The following is a 25,283-nucleotide window of genomic DNA, read 5'->3' on the forward strand; positions in this document are numbered from 1 at the left end:
TCTCAGAAACCAGTTTATCTCTTTTAAAAATCCAATCTCTCTTCATTACTGACACCTGAACATGTTGTCTATTTAGCCAATTTTCTAGGCCAAGAAAAACAACAGTTCCACAGTACACTCTAAATCTCTGAACCCCAGAAGATTATATCAAATAGATGAGGTCTAGAATTGAGGCTTTCCAGGGAGTAGTAAGAGCCATTTTGCCTTGAAGGTGTCTCGGCTTTTAAAACTAAGTGATGTGAACTTCCTTGGAATGCTTTGTTACTGAAGATTAGGTAAGATCCATTCTCTCTAAAGGCTGATGATTGCTTTCATTTGGGGAGGAGATCATAATTCAAGTTTGACAATGTATTACTATTATTACTTTCAATGAGACAGTGAAGCTTTAAAAACTGAACATTCTATTTTCATTGCCCTAGGATAAGTAATGGAGGTGATTACAGAATGCCCACTTTAGTAAACATTTTCACCAAAGAAGACCTAGAAAGACAGCTGACAGGTAAATGCTGACCTTCAGTGGTATTTTTATTCTTTGCCTCAAATGCTTAATGCCTTTAGTCCTGTTTTTCTTTCCACATAGAAGTCCTCTTACGCATTCCATGAGTTTATTGCAACCCCACAACCCCAGCTGTTTCTTGAAGACATTTTAGAAATTGACTTTTAGGTAAATCCTTTATTGTTCTAAGAGATGAAATGCTTTTTATTTGTACAAACTTCCCTAGAATTTAAATTCTATTTCCAATTTTAAATGTTAAAATGATATATTATACCACTAATATATGCCACCCTATCAAGTAGAAACTGTAAATGTTTCATAATGAAAACAGTTAAAAATAAAAGAAAAAATAATTCTAATCTTCTTTATATATGAACACTAAAGTTATTTTTATTTTCATTAATATTTTTGCAAAAGAAAATAAAATAAACTTCAAATGCATACAGTTTCCTGCAAATATTAGTTATTTCATATTATGAATACAGGTTAATATTATTCATTTGTATCCTATAACATTGGGATTCCCCTCTGTATGCTGTGAATATGTTTTCTTGGCATTAGTTAATAAAGAAGCTGTTTTGGCCTATGGCATGGCAGAATATAACCAGGTGGAAAATCTGAACAAAGATAGAGTGAGAGTGGGCAGAGTCAAAGAGATGCCATGTAGCTGCCAAAGAGAAAGATGCTTCAAACGCTCTTGGTAGGCCACAGCCTCATGGTGATACATAGATTAATAGAAAAGAGTTGATTTAAGATATAAGAGCTAGCTAGGCATATGCCTGAGTCATTGGCCAAACAGTGTTGTAATTAATATAGTTTCTGTGTTATGAATTGGATCTGCACAGCCAGAAAACAAAGCAGAGTCTTCACCTACACTTATATATCCCTAGATACTAAATAGTTCATGGTTAAATTAATAAGCTTTATATAGAGTTTGCAAATGTCTTCAGGACATATACTAATATGTAGTGAAGCTAGTATAAACTTCATTTTTTTGTATCTAATCAGATTTTAAACTATTTTTTCTTATATTTTTAAAAATTATTGTATGAGCTTGTAGCAAGAAAAAAGTGCATTTTTACCATGCCATGGTGATAATAATTAGAATATTTAATGTATAATATATTTGAATTTATTTTATTTAGATATCCTAAACCAATTTTGTTACATATGACACTGTTTTGAAGCTGTTTGCAATTCAGTGAGTTAACACATAAAAAGTTAGATGAAGTGTCAGAACATAAGCTTTAAAACTAAATACATTTCATGATATTGTATATGAATATACAGTTTACTTATATTTATATATTATATTTATTTTGCCTTGAGATTCAGCTTCTGATTCTCCTTGCTGACTCATATTAGACAGTTTGCTTCAGTTTCTGTAGGGTTCAGAATCTTTGTTGGAAAACCAGATATTTTGTTTATATGATATTTTGATATCTTCCATGTTTTGTGTCATTTTCCATTTTTTTGTGGCATGTAAATGGCTACTCTGCAGGTTTCTTGGAGGCCATGGTATCCTGAAAGCATTTCTTTAGGATGTTCCTCTGATTGTGTCCAGAAATAAATAAATAAATAAATAAATAAATAAATAAATAAATAAAACCTGTCTTTACTTTAGTCCTGCACCTAACAATACCCCAAAGGGAACATGTGTGCATGGACAAATCACAGTCTGATGCTAGGACATTCTACTTCGATAAAGTAACACAAAGCATTATTCATGCTCGCTGTCCTTATTGATCACAGCAAAGAGGCTGGAGAAAATTAGAGAGCTGAGAACTGTGTATAAACTAGTCTCTAATTCCTACAACCTAAACACAATAATGCTTTAGGTTTCTGCCCGTTTTTTCAAACCTGTTTCTAATTAAATAATTTAGGTTTGCTATATATTGCTTATAATTCCAAATAGCTCTTCCATAGTCAAATTCAAAATTAAATAATTTACCTCTAATTTTTGCAAGCAAAAGCTGCACTGTACATAATTTAGCAATAGTATTTGATATAACTTTTTTTGAATAATGAAGTTCTTTTTATTTATTGAAAAAATTTTCTTCATGAAAATATATTTGATCAGAGGGACTGGCTCAGCATGGCGCTCTGATTTCGTCACACATGGTTCCCTGAAATGACACAGGCCCTAGACATCAACACAAACCCCAGATACAACCACAGACCCTAACATAGCCCTTAGCAGCAACTTGGCCCAGACAAAAATTCTGGCTCCAGCTTGTAGGACCGGCTGTTCAGATCAGGATGGCTCTGGCAGGAGCATGGCTCCCAACACCAACAAAGCCACAACCCAACACCAGGTTTCTGTGTGACCTTTGCTGCCAACAAGTACCTCAGACTTCAACACAGAACCAGAACCCAGCCACGTGGACCCAGACATAATTCTGAGCAACAGCAAGATCCGGATGTCACCTCAGAGGGCAGTGCAGGCCACTCAGATCTCCACGGCCGCAGTGTCTGCATGGCCCTCAGACACTAACATGACCCCAGACCTCAGAAGTCCACATGGCCTTCAGGGATAACTGGAAACTCAAACACCAACACAGACACTGGCTACAGTAGGGCTATGAACCCAAACATGTCCCTCAGCTGCAGTAATGAATGTCACCATGGCATGGGTGACATGAAACAGTACAGGACACTCAAAACTGTATGGCCCCAGCTCCCGCATGGCCCTCAGATACTGTCACAAACTCAGGTGGCTGGCCTGTCTCTGGACATCCACACAGCCTTAAGGGTAAGACCTATGCTCAGCAGTATTTGACCAACACAAAATAAATTCAATGGTATATTTGGATGATCCTTGTCTCATAATGTTAAGTCTAGGCTTTTTTATTATTATTTAAAACAATTTTTTAAATTTAAATAATTTTGGATTTTATTCTTTGCCTCCTCCAATAGCAAAGTCAATTTAAACAAAAGAGATAAGAATAGAAAGAGGATTTATTGTCTGTTTTGTATTTCAGACTTGATTTTAAGTATATTTGCTTTTCTTAATTTAAATATCAACACCTTAAAATTGAAAAATAAGCAAAATAGTTAAAGAAATTGTGGCAATTATTTGTTATTCTTACCTATATACTAGTTACCTGAAATGTCTCTAAAACCCTGTAACTTAAGAATGATATTACTGGGTACTGAATTAGACTGATTTCCAATTTTCTGAGAAACCACCATACAGATTTCCAAAGTGGCTGAATAAGTTTCCACTCCCACCAGCAATGGAGGAGTGTTCCTCTTACTTTGCGTCCTCTCCAGCATTGGTGTTTTGGATCTTAGTCATTATGACTGGTCTAAAATGGTATCTCAGAGTCATTTGATTTACATATCCCTGGTGGCTAAGGATGTTGAGCAAATCCTTAAGTGTCTTTCAGCCATGTGCCATCCTTCTGCTGAGAATTCTCTGTTTAGGTATGTACCCCATTATTTACTGGGTTATTTGGTAATTGATGTCTAGTTTCTTAAGTCTTTTATATATTTTGGAGATCAGTCCTCTGTCCGATTCAGGGTTGGTAAAGATCTTTTCCAATTCAGCAGGCTACTCTCTTGTCTTGTTGACTCTGTCCTTTGCTTTACAGAAGCTTCTCATTTTCAGGAGGTCCCATTTATTAACTGTTGTTCTCAGTGTCTGTGCCACTGGTATTATATTTAGCAAGTGGTCTCCTGTGCACCTGTTTTCAAGGCTACTTATCACTTTTTTTTCCAGTGAGGATCAGTGTAGCTGGTTTTATGTTGAGAACTTTGATCCATTTGTACTTAATCTTGTGCTTGAGGATAGATATGGATCTATTCTCATTCTTTCACATGTTGACATCCATTTAAGACAGCAGTATTTGTTGAAGAAGCTTTCTTTATTTAAAATGTTTTATCTCTGAATTTTTTTTACATGTGTCAACACTCTCATAAGGACATGCCATGCATTTTTCTCTAGGAAGGTAAATGAAGGAAAGGCAGGGTAGTTATCTGGAACTTCTTAATTCTTGCCTTTAGGTGACGTCCACCAAGAGTTTCTACATGCACTTAAAAATTAATACATATTTACTTATGAGGAAATCTGAAGAAAGGACAACTTTCTAAAATATATCATCTTTTTAATGTTTAAATGGATGGATCTAGAAGTAAGGATATTGATTGAGGTAACTCACACCCAGAATGACAAATATACTATGTAATCACACATAAGTTGCTTTTACATATAAAGCAAAGGAAAACCAGACCACAAGTCACTACCCCAGAGAAACTAGACAACAAAGAGAATCCTAAGATTATATAATATATATACATATATTATATACATATATATATGTATCTACATAGGAAGGTGAAAATGAAAGGTTCTTCTGAGTAATTTGGGTACATAGGGGTCACTGGGGGGGTAGATGGGAGAGAAAGAAGGAAGGGAGGGCAGTGGATAGTATAGCTCAATAAAAACAATTTAAAGAAGAAAACAAAGAAAGAATAGCCTATCAAAATCTAAAATTAAAATATATAGGAGGATATATGGGAAAATTTATTTCTTATTTAACAATAGCAAAACATGTCTTCTGTATATAAAAAACTTTGCTCTGTAGAAAACTGAATTTGAAAAGACATAGATACAAAAACCTAAAGATAATCCAAGTTGTTATTTTTGTGTGATGAGAAATTCTTGAGATTTAGTAATGTGGACATAAGTGATTGTGCTATGAGGAATCTGGGAATAAACAAAACAAGTAGTTGTGAGCACAGAAGGTTAAATAAATGAAATAAAATTGACTTATATAGTTAGGCAAGCAATACACAAAGATTTATCTTATTTTTAACAAGCATTTGTGTATTTAAAATAGTAATAATAAGATATGGAGAGTAAAACTACATGTCTTTATATCTGATATTAAACATTTAGCTTAAATGCTGAAATAACTTAAAATCTATATATGTAATAAATAATATTCACATGAATCTTATATATTTGGCATATGTATATTTGCATTGTATATACAATGGCAGTCTACATTCTTTTTGTTTTTATGAAAAGAATTATATTTTAAAACAAAGTTTCAAAATTGCATAAACTTAGAAAACATTATTGTCAACTGTCAGTGTCACTAGCCAAAAGAGCAGAGTTCACGATGTCCCTCAAGTGAGATGCTCAGATCTGTCTCTACACCCAGTTTGTAAATCCCGTAATGAAAACTTTAATGAATAAAGTTGGAAGAGACTACACACACTTTGGAAATTTACACCGCAGTTCTAATTGCACCCAGTTTCTACTTGGTCTCCGATGAACAGTCTGAGTATGGATTGGAACATTAGCAAGTTAATAGTAACAATTGCTCTCTAAACCATAAGTGCAGAGGTGAAAGAATAAACTTTGGAGGCAGATTAATTGGCAAAACATTGTGTCCTGTAGTATTCACATGGTAGATGTGAATACTCAGAAAACACATTTGGTTTATCCTAATTACAACCCACTCCTCATATAATTCCTGATGATAAAATTACACACATCATTCAACACCTGACACATAATCAATACAAAGTAGTTATTATTGGTATTCATTGTTTGGGAGTTAGGATTTTTCTGAAAGAAAGAAAAAATATCATTTGTTACAAATTGATTTCAAAAAAACAAATTTCAAGTCTTAGGAGATAAGTTATAGAGACTGCTGTGGAAGCTCAGCAGGGAATAGTGGCTGACTCAAAGTCGGCTGACCTGAATCTATTCATCAGGAATCACACTGTAGAGAGAGGTGGGTTTTTTCCAACTTGTTTTCTAACCTACACCCACGTGTCTACCACATACACATGTTCACATAAAATAAATAAGTATAATGAAAAGTAAACAACTCCTATTTTTAGACATCTGAGTTTATTTCATCTCAAAACTACTGATAGGAAAAATTGATTAACTCACATGGTGTATGAGTCAAATGGGCTGGCAGATCCATTAATCACCCCTGGAAACTGCATTCAAATGCTCCGTTCAGTCGTGAGTAAAAATGGATGTAATGATTTGCCTGGTTAATTGCCACATTATCACAATGCTTCCATGCAAGTTACTATAATTCATTATGATTGCCAGGCTGTCAGTCTATGTTCAAAATTAAGCCAGGATCCAAATTATCGCATTGCTTTAAAATTCTTCTGGATAAACCATAGATCTGCGTGCATATATCCTACTGCCAATATCATCATATTCCAAAAACGTCTCATTCCTGGCCATATTACAGAGCTGCTAGTTTCAAAATTGCCTTAAAGTGAGAAAGAACAGCAATAAGTTTTAAAAAAATATTTATGCCTAGGACTAAACCCATTAATTTCAGTTTGATTGATCATGGGTTGAACCAAAGCATTGATATTCAAAGAAAAAAATAAATGAATTCTCAGGAGATATTCTTTGGTGACAAAGTTTGATGTTTTGTCATGAAGCTTAAGCTACTGCATCAATAGTTCAGATAACATCTGTGAACTAGAGAAGTCAAGAACTGGGAGTTGTGGGAGAGAACTTCTGAACAGAACTTGTTTTAACAAAGTCCACAAGGGAATCAAGGTATATTGCTTAATATAATTTGCGCAGAAAAAACATAAATTTTCTACTTTAGCTATAATTTGTAACACCACATGATGCCAATGAATTAGAAATTTAGTAGCATTAATAGAAAACAGAGAAGCTGGGAGAGGTAATATTCAGATAGCTTAAAGTTATCTAAAGCTTAAACAGAGAAACTCAAAGCAATTTCGCTAAAACCATCGACAAGGCAAGGATATTTTCTTTCTCGCTATCTATTCACTATAGAAGTCATAGCTAGAGTGTTATAAATATTTCAGGTTTTATTAAAGTGCTGGGTTTCTATAAAATTGAAATTGGGTTTAAACTTAGAACAATCTATACCTAATATTTTTTATTTAAAAATGTGATGATACATATAAAAATTATAAAAATATTTTGGTCTTCATGAGCATCAAGCATGTTTAATTATCAGATTACCTACCTATAATTTTATTCCATTACAAGCAGCTCTATATTGTATTTATTTACAACAAGTATTTTCAGGTTTAAAAGATAGCAACTTTATTCATGTAAAAATACTTCCATATTTGATAGGTCAGAAAAGATTTAATTAGGCTTTTTGTCATTGGTAATTTCTTTCTCCTATTTCCACATCATTTTGTCTTCCAAATGTTTTTAAAACAACTTTCATTTTGACACCAATATCAATTTATAAAAATGTTAATATAGTTCATGAATTTTCACATACTTCCTTATTGATATATGCTACATTTTACTTCAGTTGAGTAAGGACTACCCATGAAAACAATTTGAAATTCTTGTAGTTGAAGAATATATACATATCCAAGTAGTTTTATACAGAAACATAATTATGCAAGACTGAGTTACAACTTGTTCTTTAACAACAGTAACAACCATTTGTAAAATCATTGTGCAGTAAAACTTGTTGCAACATTGACCAATGGAATGCCTAGTTAACTCCTCTCTCCATCACAAATATCCATCATTATTGAGGTGCTGGTGTGTTGGGCTGGGTTTTTTTTTTTCAGTGAAATGATCTGTCTCTGTGATGCACACCCACCATCAGTACATAGCCACCATTGATACACACACACCACAGATACACACTCACCACTGCTACACACCACCAACAATACACACCAACCACCAGAGTAATTCATAATGTGTGCTGGGGCTGTTTCAAACAACTTTAGTTTTGGATAAGTAAGTTGGCTACCTTCATCTTGTACATTTATCACAAACATTGTACATTTGTTACAAAATAGCTTTGAATGAGCAGTTTCCCCAAAGATGTCTGTTTTATCAAGTGACAATCTCAGAAATCAGAGAGCTCTCCTGTGCTTATACTGCTGGAGTTCTGAAGTTTTAGACTCTTGGTTGACAAAAAAGGGAATGTATTTGTGTGAAGCTACTATATATATACCACATATCAATAACATTATCTGTTTCATTCTCTAATCCTTTTATTATATGACATAACTTGCATTATACCTTACCATACCTCACAGAATTTCATTTGCTGAGTAGGTGCTTCATGATATGGTCAGCATTAATATTTAGATTTTAAATTATAAATTCTAAAAACTGAAAAATGTGCATAGCAAAGATTAGCTACAATAATGTGAATAGGTCTAATTCAACTAGTAAAACAGAAAAATCTTATCACATAAGAGAATTTTACCCAAAGTATTATCAGTAGCTCTTGGCTTTGTTTCTAATCTAATTATTGATATAGTTGCAAAAGTCATACTTAATTCCTATAATTTTATAAGTCATATACATATATATATATATGTATGTATGTGTGTGTATGTGTGTGTGATTGTGGATATCTATTTTAATTAATTTTATATAATGATATAAATTAGAATAAAATATCTAACTTATATGATTTATAGTAGTTGAGACATGCATTAATTATAAAAAATCTATTAGTACTGGAATATAATTAGTAGTGGTATCTAATGTATATAATTCTCAAATTTCCTATGTATACCTAATGAGATGAGGTAATCAATTTTAGTATTCAATTGACATAGTTGAGTGCCTGAGTCAATGATGATCATGTTTCTAAAACAAAAAAATCAATCATTCTCCAAAATTCTTTGAATTTTACTTATTGAGTTATTATATATGAAAATACTTTGCACTACATTATTAGTTGAATTTCTGTGAAAAACTCAAACTCAAAGGTCAAAATATAATTTTTAAAAAATGTTCAAACAGAGATTAGCCTTGAGTGCAGTCAAACTAATACCAATGTAAAATGACTTTTTTGTATCTTTCTTTTTAAATAGCCTGTTATATAAACCTTAGGGAGCAAGTAATTTTTCATAATGGTAGTAATTGTAATAGAGTTTAAAGTGGCTGAAATCCAAGGCCATATCAAATTTTATGTCTAAGAAATAAAAAGATAAAGAAGGAAGGAGACAGAGAAAGAAGGAAGAAGTAAAGAAAAAATGTGTGAGCTACTGCTGTGGATTTCCCCTCTGTATGTGTGAATATGTTTTACAATGATTGGCTAATAAAAGAATCTGTATCAGCCTATAGCAGGGCAGAATATAGTCAGGCTAGAGGGATATAGCAAGAGAATGGACTGAATCAGGGAGAAGTCATGTATCTACCATAGGAGACAAATGCTAGACACCAGACACAACCATACCAGCAGGCCACAACCATGTGGTGATACATGGATTAATAGAAATGGGTTAACTTAAGATGTAAGATCTATCTAGGAGTACACTAGAGTCATTGGTCAAGCAGTGTTCCAACTAATATAGTTTCAGTGTAATTATGTCAGGTCTAGGTGGATGGGAACGAACAAACAGCCTCAGCCTACAGATTGGTGCACAAATATGTGCCGACTAAATCCACACAAAACCTCAGAGAGCATTGAAAGGGATTCTAGACACAAATAAACAAAGTTTAGCCTATTTTTTTTCAGATGGGCTCTGTTTGCTGGTGGTAAGCATGAGCGTGCTGTTCCTTTTACAGAAGGGTCACTGACTCACCATAAGAAATGGTGGCTTCTTGGTTCATGCTAGTTGCACAAACAGTTCAGACTCTTTTAGGAGGCCAAGCACTTAAATGGAGTTTAAGATCAGAGTGCTACAATAGTTTAATAGCAACACAAACCCACTGCTACCTGACCCTAGATCTGGGGTGGAGAGAATGGCTCTTAGAGGCAATGAACATGCCTCTATCATGCTGAACTGAGCAGAACCAACATGCAGGACTACGGAATTTGGCCTAAGCATGCCCATTTACCAGTTTAAAAAATAAAAGTGTTCCTGGTCAGAAAAGTATTATAGATAAACAATAAAGACAAATTCAGATAAAAAAAAAAAAGACCTCTGAATGGGTCACAATGTTGGATAAATATAAGTAGGCTTGGGAGAGAGAAGAAAGAATATAGAGTTAATAAAAGGAAATAAATGGTTTTAAAAAATAAAACAAAGTCTTTAAAGAGAAAGAGTACAGACAGTCCTAGATTAATAAAGAAAAATATAAAGATGAAATATACAGAGAGTATGGATTATGTATATTACTATGTTTTCTTTGAAGTTTTTGACAGAAAAAGAGTTAAGTACAGAGAGACATTTCATTGCACAGGTAGCTAAAGTAAACCAACATGTGTATTTTAAACATATCTTGACTTCAAAATTTGGGTCTAAGGACATGTTACTTTGAAAAAGAGGGTCTGCTTTTGTTTCCACAGAGGATGAGAACCTATGAGTTCCTTCCAGACTAATGTCATTCAAGGAACAAGACCCCCTGAAAGATCTCCATGAACCCCAAACTACTTCACCATACAAAAAGCAGGAAGCAGTTTAGAGAGAACTATTCCCAAATACTCAAATATTGTTTATAAATGTTTGTTTACATTTAAAAGGGCATATGCTATAGAGATGAATACTTTGCACTAGTATGGATCTTGGTTTATTGATACAAATTTCAGGTCAATTTTGTTATATGTACATTTTTGCTCTTGATTAAGGTGTTGTGTTTGTGCAATTCATTCAAAAATATAATGTATAATTAACAAATTTATGTTAATAGATAATCATCTATAATAGTCAAGCTTGTAGTCATGTTAGTAGGTAGGACTTCTGTATTTCTGGTGCTTTCATTGGTTAAATAAAGAGACTGCCTTGGCCTTTTAATAGGGCAGAAGATTAGGTGGGCGGAGTAGACAGAACAGAATGCTGGGAAGAAGGCAATGAGGCAGATGCCATGGAGCCAGCTGCCAGGTCAGACATGCTGAATCTTTCCCTGTAAGCTACCATCTCGTGGTGCTACACAGATTATCAGAAATGGGTTAATCAAGATGTGAGAGTTAGCCAATAACAGGCTAGGAATAATGGGCCAGGCAGTGTTTAAATGAATACAGCTTCTGTGTTATTATTTCCAGGGCTACACTAGCCATGCGGGAACTGGGCAGGATGAAAAGCAGGCCTGCTAGCCTCATCACTACAAATTGGCACCCAATGTGATGGGCTAAATCCACTTAAAAACTTGAGAGGGCTTAAAAAGAAGAGAGAGAGAGTTTAACACAGCTTTTTGCTGTTTGCTAGGATGTGCCTGTTTCAGCAATAGCAGCAGAAAAAAAGCCACAGCATTTTAAAACACAGCTTCCTAGGCCATGCCGCTGGCGCAAACTCCAGCTATGGTGCATTTCTGGGCCCGGACATTTGTGTGCCCACTCAGGGTCAGGAATAAAGTAGCTGAGAACATGCCCATGGCTCGGCTCTTCCTGCCTGAGTATGCTGTGGGATCAGGTCTAATAGAAAGTGGCAGTTTTGAAATACCAGTTTCTGGGTTGTGCCACCATTGTGATCTCTGTCTGGCTCCAGCGGGAGACAGAGTTTTTGAATGGAGCATTTGGAGTAAAGTGCTACAATTTGTTTGATGGCAGCTAGACTCGCTGTGCCTAAAACGGGGTCATTGCATGCTGCGGCTCAGAGACACAAGCAGCTCTGCCATGCTTGCGATGCAGTGGGCAAAATTCAGAGGCATGAGTGGCTCTGCCATGTTGGACTGGGTGTGGCAAGCAGACAGTACCTGTTTTTGACCTAGGAATGTCACAGCTTAGATTCTTAAATGCTTAGTGATTTAAAGGCACAAATCAAAAATGTTCCTGGACAGTAAAAAAATTACAGATTCACAATAGGATAGATTCAGACATAAAAGACCTCTAAATGGATCACAATGTCGGATGAGTGTATGTAGGCTTGGGAGAGAGAAGAAAAAGAATATAGAGAATAAAGTATAGATATAGATACTTATAGATTAAGAGAAATAAAGAAAAATAAGCCACGTAAAAATGGAAAATTCACAGAGAGCCTGGATTCTGTGCATTATTGTGCTTTCTTTAAATTTTTTTACTGTAAAGGAGTTAAGTACAAAAAAACATTTCATTAAATGGGCTGCTAAGCCGGACCTGCATATATGTTCTAAAGGTATCTTGACTTCAGAATTTGGATCTAAGGATATCATGCTTGGAAAAAAAGTTTATTCCTTTGTTTTCATAGAGGATGAGACACTGTGGATTGCTTCTATCCCAATATGGTATAATAGACCATGCCTGCCTGAAAGGTTGTTGTGAACACTTTCAGAAAATTACTTCACTCAACTGCCGACTGAGATGAACCTGGCATACAGAATATACCATAAAAGACCTAATTAACAGCACCCCTGTACAGCAGGACGAAGTTTAGAGAGAAATGACTACGTCCATATTCCCAAATATTGTTCATAAATATTCTTTTACATTTAAAGGGGGATATGATATAGATATGAATAATTTGCATTGGTATGGATTTTAAGGTCAATTTTGTTATATGTATATGTATTTCTAATATTGGTTAAGGTATTGTTATTGTGTAGTTCACTTAAAAGTGTAATGTATAATAAGTTGTTAATTGATAATCATCAATAATAGTCAAGCTTGTAGTCATGTTAGTTAGATTTTCTAAGTGTGCATAGATATATTTCAGATAGTCATTCTTCATATCTTTCAAAGACTACAGAATATGGCATTTAATGTTTTAATAACTGGGGGCTTTTCATGACAATGAGACACATCTGCTCCTGGCAGCACCAATCTACTTCAAGTGGAAGATGGGCATCGAAGAGGCTAGTTATGGAGTTTATTAGACATTTTGGCAAGAAACTGCTTTTGCCTTGACTGCTGCATCAACTGGACATAAAGAACCCACAGAAAGAGGACTGCTGAAGTTGCCTAAAGGTGAGATGATCCTTTGGGGTTCCTAATTCATGGAAGAGTATGTGAGACATTCTGCAGAACACAGCAGAAAGTGACTGAACTGTCTTTGAATTTTCCTGCTTCGTGGAAATGTCTACTGGATACTATGGGCCTGTAGGCTGAAGATGGATGCCTCAATGGTACAAAAGGACTTTTGGGTGACTGTCCAGGCAGCAAGATGTCTCTGTCATTTCTAGAGTTTTGGAAGTTGCTTACAATGCACTTCCTGTTTATTTGGGTAATATTATATCCTTCTGAAGTCTTTGATGGAGTTGAAGAAAGGTAGTTATAATTATAAAAGATAATCTTTCAAAATAAAAGATATAAAACTTTAGACTCACAAAAATAGAATAAATGATAGAGTATTTTCCTTTATTTGCCAAATATAAATGGACTAAATATTATAACTGTAATTCTTGGTTGATAATTGTTTTGTTGTATGTAATCTTGCTATGTTAAAATTAGAACCTTCACTTTTATTTACACAGAAAAGAGGAGATGATGTGGGATTCCCCTCTGCAAGCTGAGAGTATGTTTTACAACCATTGGTTAATAAAAGAATCTGCTTTGGCCTATAGCAGGGCAGAATATAGTCAGGCTGGAAGAGAGATAGTGAGAATAGGTAGAGTCAGGGAGAAGTCATGTAGCCCCCACAGGAGACAGATGCTAGATGCTGTATGGAAATGTGCCAGTAGGCCACAGCCACATGGTATTACACAGATTAATAGACATGAGCTATTTTAAGATATAAGAGGAAGCCAATAAGAAGCATGAATACTAATAAGCCAAGCAGTGTTGTAATAATACAGTTTCTATGTAGTTAATTCTGGTCTCAGCAACTGGGAAACAAACGAACAGCCTCAGACAACAAACTGCAACCCTCTACAATAGAATGAGTATGAAGTATATCAACTTTAAGACTGTCAACATAATATTGGCATTCTAGCAGTTTTTCTTTAGTGTGACAACTACATGGTAATATATGATAAGATTTGTTAATTCAGAAATTAGATCATATCTAATTGTTAGTTCCCTTTCTAACATTCAAACAAATCTTTACAGAAGCAAAATGGGGGAACTCAGTGAACTATAACTGTATTGCACCCTACTATTTGGAAGCATTTGATAAAATTAACTCTGGTGGAATACCTTGTCTCTTTGCTTTAAGTCTCAAAATATCATATTAATTCTTTTGTGTTTTGGTGTTTTGAGACAGGATTTCTCTGCAAAGGCTGGCCTGGTCTACAGAGTGAGGTCCAGGAAAGCCAGGACTACACAGAGATATCAACTAATTTCTAATTCTTTAGAGTTCAGCATACTACATGTAGGATTAGTTTTCTTTTCTGCACACTGACATGGTTGCTAAATCAGTGAACTTTTGTCACACCAAATTCTGCTATTTAAATTCCCTTAATTTCAAAGGAAATTTTCTCTCCTTCCAAAATCTTTTTAATATATATGTAACTTATATATACACACATATCTTTATATATAATTTTATATAGAGATATATCTTTATACATATTTAAATACATTTCAATATTGCTGATGTAATCATGCTTAAATACCAACTGTGGTATAGTTGGCCTTCTGGCAATCTTCAGCTACACTAGCCTTCTGCATCTATCTGAGTTGTTTCTCAAGGCCATAGCCTAAGCTTCCCACATCACTTCTACTAACCACAGAGGGGACACCCATCTTAACAGGAGTCTTTCAACCATAAACTTTAATTGCACTTTAAACAGCCTCAAAATGGAATGTTTCCTTAATTAAGATGCTGCTTTCTTCATCATAATTGAAATACATCAAAAAGTACCTTGTTAAGGCCTAAGATGTATTACATAGCCATTCTGTAGTGAAGCTGCAGGGCTTTGCTAATTGGAAAACAACAGATCAAATTTGAGAGGAAGTTATGGCAGGCAGATTCCAGTGATGAAGCAGTTTATTTAAATCAAGCAGTCAAGACAATTTGGAAAAGATGCCTAATCATCTTATTTGGTTAAACTGCAGTGCAAGATAAAAGCATAAATTATCAATGCATCACTGACCTTAAAAGTATACAGGTCTATATTAGTATATAAAGAAAAATTTAATCCTTTAAATTTAATATTCCAAGTATAAGTACCTTTCAAGGAATCTATAAGGTCCTTGGACTAAAAGGATAGGCACTGAGATGAACATCAATGTTTACCATTGAATTTTATATAAGGTACTATTTTAATATGTATTAAATAGTCTTTTTAATACAGTCCCAAATTATAATTTGTTTTATATTTTAGATTTCCAAATAGGAGCTGTCTTATTTTCATTGATTAAACTGTATATTCTAATATCCAATTACACTGATATTCAGGACAAGGTGGTAGTGCTCACTACACATTTACCAGAACAAACTTTCCCCTCTGTTCTTTCACACTCTGAAACTACTCTTTACAAATTTTCCTTTCAAATGTTCCACTTCAGACACTTGTGTTAACCCAGACATTTTCATACCTTACAGGAAACATCTCTTACTTCTGCTACCAAACCTATTTTTGCTCTCTTTACCCTCTCAAACTCGATGCTTTCCTTTTACTCATTGCCACAAAAGAAGCAAAAGTACCCTCCTTTCCAGATAACCATTTCTTCCTTAGATCCCTCTCCACCTCTGTAAATCCTGATTCATACAGACATTTTTCTTGTCCAGAGTTCACACCTACTGCCATAACTACAGGCCACAAAAACAAAAAACCAAAGAAGAATCAGAAATGGAGAAACAAAATACCCATCGAACAAAGACAAACTCAGACCTATAATTACTCCAAACCCAGATGCCTAGACACCAATGTGAGAAGACAATCAAAAACAGGCAGGGTAATAATTCACCCCCAAATCCCAGGTATTTCACTACAATAAGCCTTGACTATTCCACAAGACTAAAGCACAAGAATCTGGCCTTTAAGATCAACTTTATGAAGATAATAGAGATCCTTAAAGAAGAGAATAAAATCCTTAAAGAAATAGAAAGGAAAAAAAATACTGGAATGAAAACCAATAAAATTGAAGAAAATGAATAAAACCTTTAAAGACCATAAAATAAAAATAGAATCAATAAAGAAAACAGAAACTTGGGGAATTATGTAAATGGAAAATCTAGGTAAGAGAACAGGAATTTTCAAACATTACTAACAGAATAAAAGTTGGAAGAAGAAATCACAGATGTTGAAGATATGATAGAAGTCATTGTTCAAAGAAAATGTTAAATCTAAAATAATTCTCACACAAAAAAACCCAGGAAACCTGGGATACCATGAAAAGACCAAATCTATGAGTAATAGGAATAGAAGGAGAATCCCAATTCAAAGGCCTAGAAAATATTTTTTTTTTTTTTTGGTTTTTTTCGAGACAGGATTTCCCTGTAGTTCCTAGAGCCTGTCCTGGAACTAGCTCTTATAATCCAGGCTGGCCTCAAACTTAGAGATCCGCCTGCCTCTGCCTCCCGAGTGCTGGTATTAAAGGCATGCACCACCACTGCCTGGCTCTAGAAAATATTTTTAAAGTATTTTAAAAGAAAATTTTTCTAACCCAAAGAAAAACATGACTATAAAATCATACAGAATACCAAATAAATGGGGCCAGAAAGGAAAGTCTCCTTGTCACATGACAAATAATAATCAAAACACTGAACATTCAGAACACTGAAAGAATATTAAAAGTGAAAAAAAATTTAAAAATTTAAAAAAAGAATATTAAAAGTGGCAATGGAACATATGAAGGCAGACCTATTATAAGTACATCCTGCTTCTCAATGGAGACTTTAAAAACAAGAAAGGCCTTCACAGATATTTTGTAAACTCTAAGAGATCACAGATGCCATCACAGACTACTATTCCCAGCAAAACTTTCAATCACCATAAATGGAGAAAACAATATATTCCATGACAAAGTAAAATTTACACAATAACAAATCCACAAATCCTATAAAATGTACTAGAAGAGAAAAATCAAACCTAAAGAAGTAAAGTACACCCATCACCAATAAAAATAGAGGCAATAAATAATCTCACACCAGCAAGACAAAAAGAAGGAAAACATACACACAAACACACACATACTACTAGCAACAGCAATAACAAAAATAAAATAACAATAATTCGCAAGCATTTGTCATTAATACCCTTCAATTTTAATGAACTCAATTTCCCCATAATAAAACATATGCTAACAGAATGGAGGATGTGAAAACAGTTTCTATATTTCTGTTGCATATAAGAAACATACCTCAACTTCAAAAGTAGACATATCAGAGACAATTGTTGGGAAAAGATTTTCCAAGCAAATGAACTCAAGAAGCAAGTTGCTGTAGCTATTTTAGTGTCTAATAAAATAGACTTCCAGCCAAAATTAATTTAAAAAGATGGAGGAGGATACTTCATACTCATCAAAGGAAAAATCATCAACCATGATAAAGTAGGCTTCATCCTAGTGATTCAGGGATGGTTCAATATATGAAAATCGGTCAATGTAATCCACCATATAAACAAATTGAGAAAAAAATGTATGGTTCTAATATTAGATGAAGAAAAAGTTCTTGATAAAATCCAGCACCCCTTCATAGTAAAAGTGTTAGAGAGATTATGGATACAAGGGAAATACCTAAGCACAATAATGGTAATTTATAACATCCAATAGCCAACTTAAAATAAAATGGAAAAAAACTGAAAACAAGTCCCCCAAAACCAGAAACAAGACAATGCTTTCCACTCTCTCCATACTATTCAATATAGTACTTAAAGTTCTAGCTAGATCAATATGATAACTGAAGGAGATCAAGGGTATACAAATTGGAAATGAAGAAGTCAAAGTATTTCTATTCACAGATTATGTGATAATTAATAAACACGAGCAACTCCAAAAATTCTACCAGAGAATGCCTACAGCTGATGAGCATTTTTAGTGCATAGATACAAGATTAACTCAAATAAAACAGTGTCTCTCCTATATACAAATAACAAATAGCTGAAAAAGAAATCATGGAAATAGCACCCTGCCCAACAGCCACACATATTATAAAATATTTTGGGTTAACTCTAACCAAGCAAAGTAAAGACTTGTATGACTATAACCTCAAGACTTTGAAAGAAGAAATTGGAGAAGATAGCATGCTAATGGAGCAGTAGGATTAACATGGTAAAAATGTCTACCTTACCAAAGGCAATCTACAGACTCAAGGCAATTCCCCATCAAAATTCCCATATAATTCTTCAAAAACCTTGAAAGAAAAATTCTCAGCTTCATATGGAAAAACAAAACAAAACACAAAATCAGAATAGCTAAGATGATCCTACACAATAAGTCGGAATGGGACTGATGGAACAGGGGACCAAACCGGACTCTCTGAATGTGGCTGACGGTGGAGGAGGACTGAGAAACCAAGGACAATGGCAATGAACATGAACTCTACAGCATGAACGGGCTCACTGTGAGCCTTGTCAGTTTGGTTGTTCACCTTCCTGGACTTAGGGGGAGCTGGGAGGACCTTGGACTTAACATAGTGAAGGGAACCCTGATGGCTCTTTGTCTTTGGAGAGGGGTGGAGTGGGGGTATGGGTGGAAGGGAGGGGAGGGAAGAGGGAGGAGGAGGGGAGGAGATGGAAATCTTGAATTAAAAAAATGAGAAAAAGAAAAAAAAAGACTAGAAAAAAAAGAATGTAAAAAAAAAAAAGGTTTCACCATCCCTGATTTCAAGCTACACTACAGAACTCTAATAATAAAAAATGCAAGGCATTGAAATAAAACAAAAAGGTTGATGAGTGGAATCAAATCAAGGACCTAGGCCTAAGTCCATACACCTATTGATACCTGATTTCTTTTTATAAGAAACCAGAAATACACACTGGAAAAGGGCATCTTCAACAAATGGTGCTGATCTAACTGGATGCTTTATGTAGAATAACATAAAAGATATATGTCTATCACTTTGCATAAAATTCAAGTCCAAGTAGATCAAAGACCACAATGTTAAACAAGATATGCTTAACCTAATAGAAAACAAAGTGGGGATTGGCCTTGAATGAAATGGCACAGGAGGTAACTTGCTGAGCAGGACACTAATGATACAGGCAATAATATAAACAATTAATAAATGGAACCTCATAAGACTTAAAGTGTTCTGTGAGGCAAAAGAAACCATCAAAAGTAAAAAAAATAGAAAGCCACAAAAAGAAAAGATTTTCATCAACTCCACATCTGACAGAGTGCTATATTCAAAATATATAATGAGCTCAAGGAAATACATATAACTGAACCAAATAATTCATATAAAAGTAGGGTACAAATCTAAACAGAAATTTCTTAACAGAGGAATCTTAAATGACTGAGAAACACTGAAAGAAATGTTCAACATCCTTGGCTATAAGGGAAATCTAAATCAAAAGTACAGAGAGATTTCATCTTATGTCTGTCAAAAATGGCTAAGATCAAAATCACAAGTGACAGCTCATCCTGGAGTGGATGCAGAGCAAGGGGAAAACTAAAGAATGAGCAAAAAGTTATAAAAACCTTGTACGCAGGACTTCACTGCCACATTTTGGAAAGCTATTGAGAAAGGGGAAGAACATACCTTGTCAGATCTTATCTGGAATAATCCCCAGTATCTAATTGTATCTGAGGACAATTCAAACATTGTACAAGAGGGCTGTAGGTACAAATTCATGCTACTAACAAAGAGAATCAGGCTTCTGGGTGGTAAATGACACTAGAGACTGGAGAACGCTGAGTTTATTTGTCCCATGCACACAAATGATAATAACATGGACATGCTGTAGAAGTGCACTGTTGGCCATTATCTGAATACTCCTGAAAGAGTGGGATGTGATACACCATAGCATTTTCCTTGTAAATTTGGGAATGTGGATGTCATCATTGTGCTTTCTTCACACTTTTTGATTAAGAAATATCCAAAGAATAAATATGCTAGAACACCTGAAGACATAATTTTGGAAAGAAGCAAAAACATATCTGTAGAACTGAAAGAAAGGATTAGAGAATACTTAATGGATCACTACTATGGTCAACTTCTGAGAGCAGAAGACACTTTTTCACCTGTCATTGGAGAGCTGTGGTCCTCAGAGAAGAGAGTTGAAACCTCTAATGCCAACCAATTTAGAAATAGCCCCAAAGATCCTGTGAGCACACTGAGAGCTTTCATGGGGCCTCTGAGTCCATCCGAGGCAGAAGATTTCCAAAAGTTCTGGAAAATGACACATAAAAAAGCAGGCTTCTTCCACAACATCATAAAATCTGACCAAGAACAAAGCATTGAGAGAGTAGGAAAGGAACTAGCTCATGAGCTGGGGGATCCCTACATAGAATACTGCCAATTTCTGGTATTTTTGTTGATCTGTCTTCCCGGCAAAGCTTTCAAAGACTAGTAGAATACCTTACCCAGCAGGTAATTATCAAAATGGCTCATGAAGAAATAGGAGAAAAGGCAGCCTGCCTTCAGGACAGAGCCTCAGTTTGGGGCAGTAGGAAAAAGAACAGCAATGCTATCACCGTAGGGGCATTTTTAGATGGAGATGGTGAAATTAGCTTGAATAAAATTAAAAATCAGCAAAATAGAGCTCAATGTCAGAGTCAGCACACAACCATTACATTCCAAAACTCTGAATGTGACTCCCTTTCTTAGGATAGGTGGACCATGAAAAAGCCTCAGTTGAACTTGCTCCCATAACAACAGAAGTGGGCATTGTCATCCTCTAAACCACAGGACAACAGGTAAAAGGGGACTAGAGGCCACAGTGGGGGAAAGGCCCTTCCACTTCCTGTTTCTATTTTGACTCTAAAGTTTGATAAACTGATATAGCAGATTCTAGAAAAAGTCTTCTTGAGAAACCAAATAAAAATAATATACTGGCTTCAAGAAAGGATGTAGTAGGGATTTACTCACTGATACCTTCTTATTGAATAGATTTGAAAATAATGAAGTCAAGATCAAAAGTGAAGTATCACAGGCAATAGTTGAAATGTCTTTGGATTTCAACTGCCCCCAGGTGGGAGTTTAGGCTATTCTGGAACCTGTGTTCGCATATGCCATGGATGATTCCACCAAGAGGCTTTTCCTTTCTGGAGAGGAACCATCAAAACTAGATCAGGATGATTTAGAAGCTCTTGTTTATGTTAATATTAACCCTAGTATGTACCTAACTATCCACAGATGGAAAAACAACATCCTGTGCTACCTTACCTCAGACAAAATTGTCCAAGTCCTGCACTGAAAGGGAAATTCACAGCTGAGCTGCTGGGTCTTGGTTGTTCTCATAGCTGCAGCTCAGGTCAGAAAGTCCAACTGGTAGCAGCCCCAGAAAGTCTGGCCACACCATCTCCTCCGTCGGGCCTTCATAACATGAGGCATTACAGTCCTGCACACAGGAGTCACTTCTTGGCCTGGCTAGCTCAGTTGGTATAGAATGAGACTCTTAATCTCAGGGTTCTGGGTTCATGACCCAAGTTGGGTGCCAGATAAAGCAAGAATCCAGGGAAGTCTTTTTATTAAGGGATAAAGTGGAAATAACACAATCATGGATACAGAATATAAGTGGTACTTCTGCTTTTTCATCCACAAGGGAATAATGGGAAAAGGTCCAGACCAGGTCACTGAGCATGGATGTCAGAAAATCTTCCATGTCCAAAAGAGTATGTTACCCATGTCTGTAGGGTAAAAGACCAGCCAAAGAAATCAACCAATCCCTGAGCACAAAATCTAGTACCCTGACCCAGAAACCAGAGCCAGTAGAAGAAACACACCCTGGATCTTAAGCCTAAGCCAGTGAAAGATACAGTTTTAGCCCTGAACCCAGAACCTAAGACACACACCCTAACTCTGAAACTAGTGCCAAAGAAGAACATGTTACACATAGAACCAGAGCCAGTGAAAGAAATATGCCCTCTTATTGGCTAATTCTCACATCTTACTTTAACCCATATTTAGTAATCTGTGTAGCACCACGAGGTGGTGGCTTACTAGGAAAGATCTTAACCTGTATCCATCTCGGAGAAGAGAGCTATGGCATCTGCCTCATTTCCTTCTTCCCAGCATTCTGTTCTGTTTACTCGGCCCACCTAATTTTCTGCCCTATTAAAAGGCCAAGGCAGTCTCTTTATTAACCAATGAAAGTAATACATAGACAGATGACCCTCCTACATCATTTCCCCTTTTTCTGTTTAAACAAAAAAAGAAAGGCTTTCACTTTAAAATAGTAAAATTACATATAACAAAACAGTTATCAAGCAAGAATTACAGTTACAATATTTAGATCTATTTTATCTTTTATCATAACTAAGGAAAACTATAACTATCCATTCTTCAACTCCATCAAAGACTCCAGAAGGACATAATATTACCTAAGTAAGCAAAAAGTAAGCAACTTCCAAAACTGTAAAAATGACAGAGACATCTCGCGCCTGGACAGTCACACAAAGTTCTTTTGTACCGTTGGGGCATCCATCTTTGGCCTACATGCCGATAGTATCCAGCAGACATTTCCAAGAAGCAGGAAATTTCAAAGACAGTTCAGTCATTTTCTTTTGTATCCTGCAGAATGTCTCACAGACTCTTTCATGAATCAGGAACCCTGAAAGAACATCTCACCTTTAGGCAAGTTCAGCAGTCCTCTCTCTGTGGGTTCTTTGTGTCCAGTTTATGCAACAGTCAAGGCAAAAGCAGTTTCTTGCCCAAATGGCTAACCAACTCCATAAGAAGCTTCTTCGATGCCCATCTTCCTCTTGAAGTAGACTGGTGCTGCCAGGAGCAGATGTGTTTCATTGTCATGAAAAGCCCTAAGTTATTAAAACATTAAATGCCATATTCTGCAGCCTTTGAAAGATGTGAAGAATGCCTATCTAACTGAAATATATCTCTATATATCTAGAAAATCTAACTAACATAACTACAAGCTTTACTATTATTGCTGATTATCCATTAACAACCTATATTTCCTAATTATATATTACATTTTTAAATGAACTACACAATCACAATACCTTAATCAAGATCAGAAATACATATACATATAACAAAATTAATCTTAACTTTATACCAATAAAGCAAAATTTATACCAGTGTTAATTATTCATATATATATATATATATATATATATATATATATATATATGTCATATTCCCCTTTAAATGTAAAAGAATATTTATAAACAATATTTGGGAATATGGACGTAGTTATTTCTCTCTAAACTTCATCCTGCTGTATAGGGGTGCTGTTAATTAGGTCTTTTATGGTATAGTCTGTGTGCCAGATTCATCTCAGTCAGCAGTTGAGTGAAGTAATTTTCTGAAAGTGTTCACAACGACCTTTCAGGAGGGCATGGTCTATTATACCATATTGGGATAGAAGCAATCCAGAGAGTCTCATCCTCTATGAAAACAAAAGAAGACCCTCTCCAAAGCATCATATACTTAGACCCAAATTCTGAAATCATAACACCCTTATGATATCCATTCTGGTTTAGGTTGGCAGCTCATACAATGAAATGTCTCTCTGTACTTAGCTCCTTCACAGTCAAAAATTTTAAAGAAAACACAATAATACAAAGAATCCAGACTCTCTGTGAATTTTCCATTTTTACGTGGCTTATTTTTCTTTACTTCTTTTAATCTATAACTATCTGTACTCTGTCTCTTTAAAGACTTTACCCTTTTTTAAACCATTAACTTTATTCTCTATATTCTTTTTCTTCTCTCTCCCAAGCCTAAGTACACTCATCTAACACTGTGACCCATTTAAAGGTCTTTTATGTCTGAATCTGTTCTATTGTGAATCTGTATGTAATGTTTTACTATCCAGGAGCACTTTTGTTTTGCGCTTTTAAATTGCTAAGCACTTAAGAATCTAAGCTGTGACATTCCTAGGTCAAAAACAGGAACTGCAGGTTAAAAGTGTCACCCCAGCCCCTGGCCTAGGAATTGCCTTGGTGTAGATGCCAATTCCCAGCCTGCCAAGCACTTGGACTCCAACTGCCAGCTTACCAAGCACTGACCCCTCCCCGGAGAGTGTAAGGACAGGACCACTCCCAAAGTATTTAAGCTCACTCCGAAAAAAGGAACACGTGGTTTTGGATTTTGTGTGTGCTTTTTTTTTTTTTTTTTTTTTTTTTTTTTTTTTTTTTTTTTTTTTTTTTTTTTTTTGTCTTCACTCTCCCTCCCCTCCATGCTCCCAGCCACCTGAGAACATGGCATTCATTAAACGTGGGCATTTTTGATTCAGTCTAATCTGGTTTGATTAGAGTTCTGAGTGCCAGCAGAGAGGCTTGGTTAGGAAGTATTCCTAATGTCTGGGAGGTTCCACCAAGACGGGTCTGTTTTTTTTTTTTTTTTTTTCTCCATAGGCACAGTGCCGCTTTGCTGGAAAACATCGATTCCTCAAGTTCTTCACCAGACTCAGTTTCTGACTCAGTGAGTTTCCCTTCTTTTGCTCTATGCTGGTAGGTACCCCGGGGTGACCCATTTGCCTTTCAGCCTTTCCTTGAAGCTACAGACCATGCTGGGAGCCAGATCCATACTGGGACTTGGGTGTGGGTAGATGTCCCCCACTCATTTCTCACACATGCCCATTTTGACTCAAGGGCCCTCTGTTCAGTGGACATATGGCAACAGACTTAAGTCCTATTGGGCATAGACTTTTAAAATGGGTCCTTACAACTCCAAGTCAATTACTCAAATGCCCTTAAGCGGCTTTTTACAAAAAAATCCTTTTAAATTTGGGCTATCTTAGGCTCTGTAACCCAAAGTTTCTAGATGTATGCTCCCGAGCCACCTCTTCTCTGCTGATTGGTAGCCCATAGTTTGTCTGTTTTCCCCTCCACCTCTCTTCCACTGATTTATAGCCCATGGTTTGCTGCATGGCTTCAACTCCATGCCAAGAGCCATAGCCAGCTCCTGTCCTGATCTGGATTTGGGGATCTAAACCCCAATTCCTTTCTACCAGCTGAGGACAATG

At 35.6% G+C, this 25,283-nt stretch overlaps 1 pseudogene; it reads left to right on the plus strand.

Annotated features, from left to right (window-relative positions):
• Nucleotides 1-19,347: 19,347 nt before the first annotated feature.
• LOC119807455 lies at nucleotides 19,348-21,739 on the plus strand (annotated as a pseudogene).
• Nucleotides 21,740-25,283: the final 3,544 nt, after the last annotated feature.

The sequence above is a fragment of the Arvicola amphibius genome, chromosome 2 (genome assembly GCF_903992535.2).
Source record: "Arvicola amphibius chromosome 2, mArvAmp1.2, whole genome shotgun sequence".
NCBI classification, from domain to species: Eukaryota; Metazoa; Chordata; class Mammalia; order Rodentia; family Cricetidae; genus Arvicola; species Arvicola amphibius.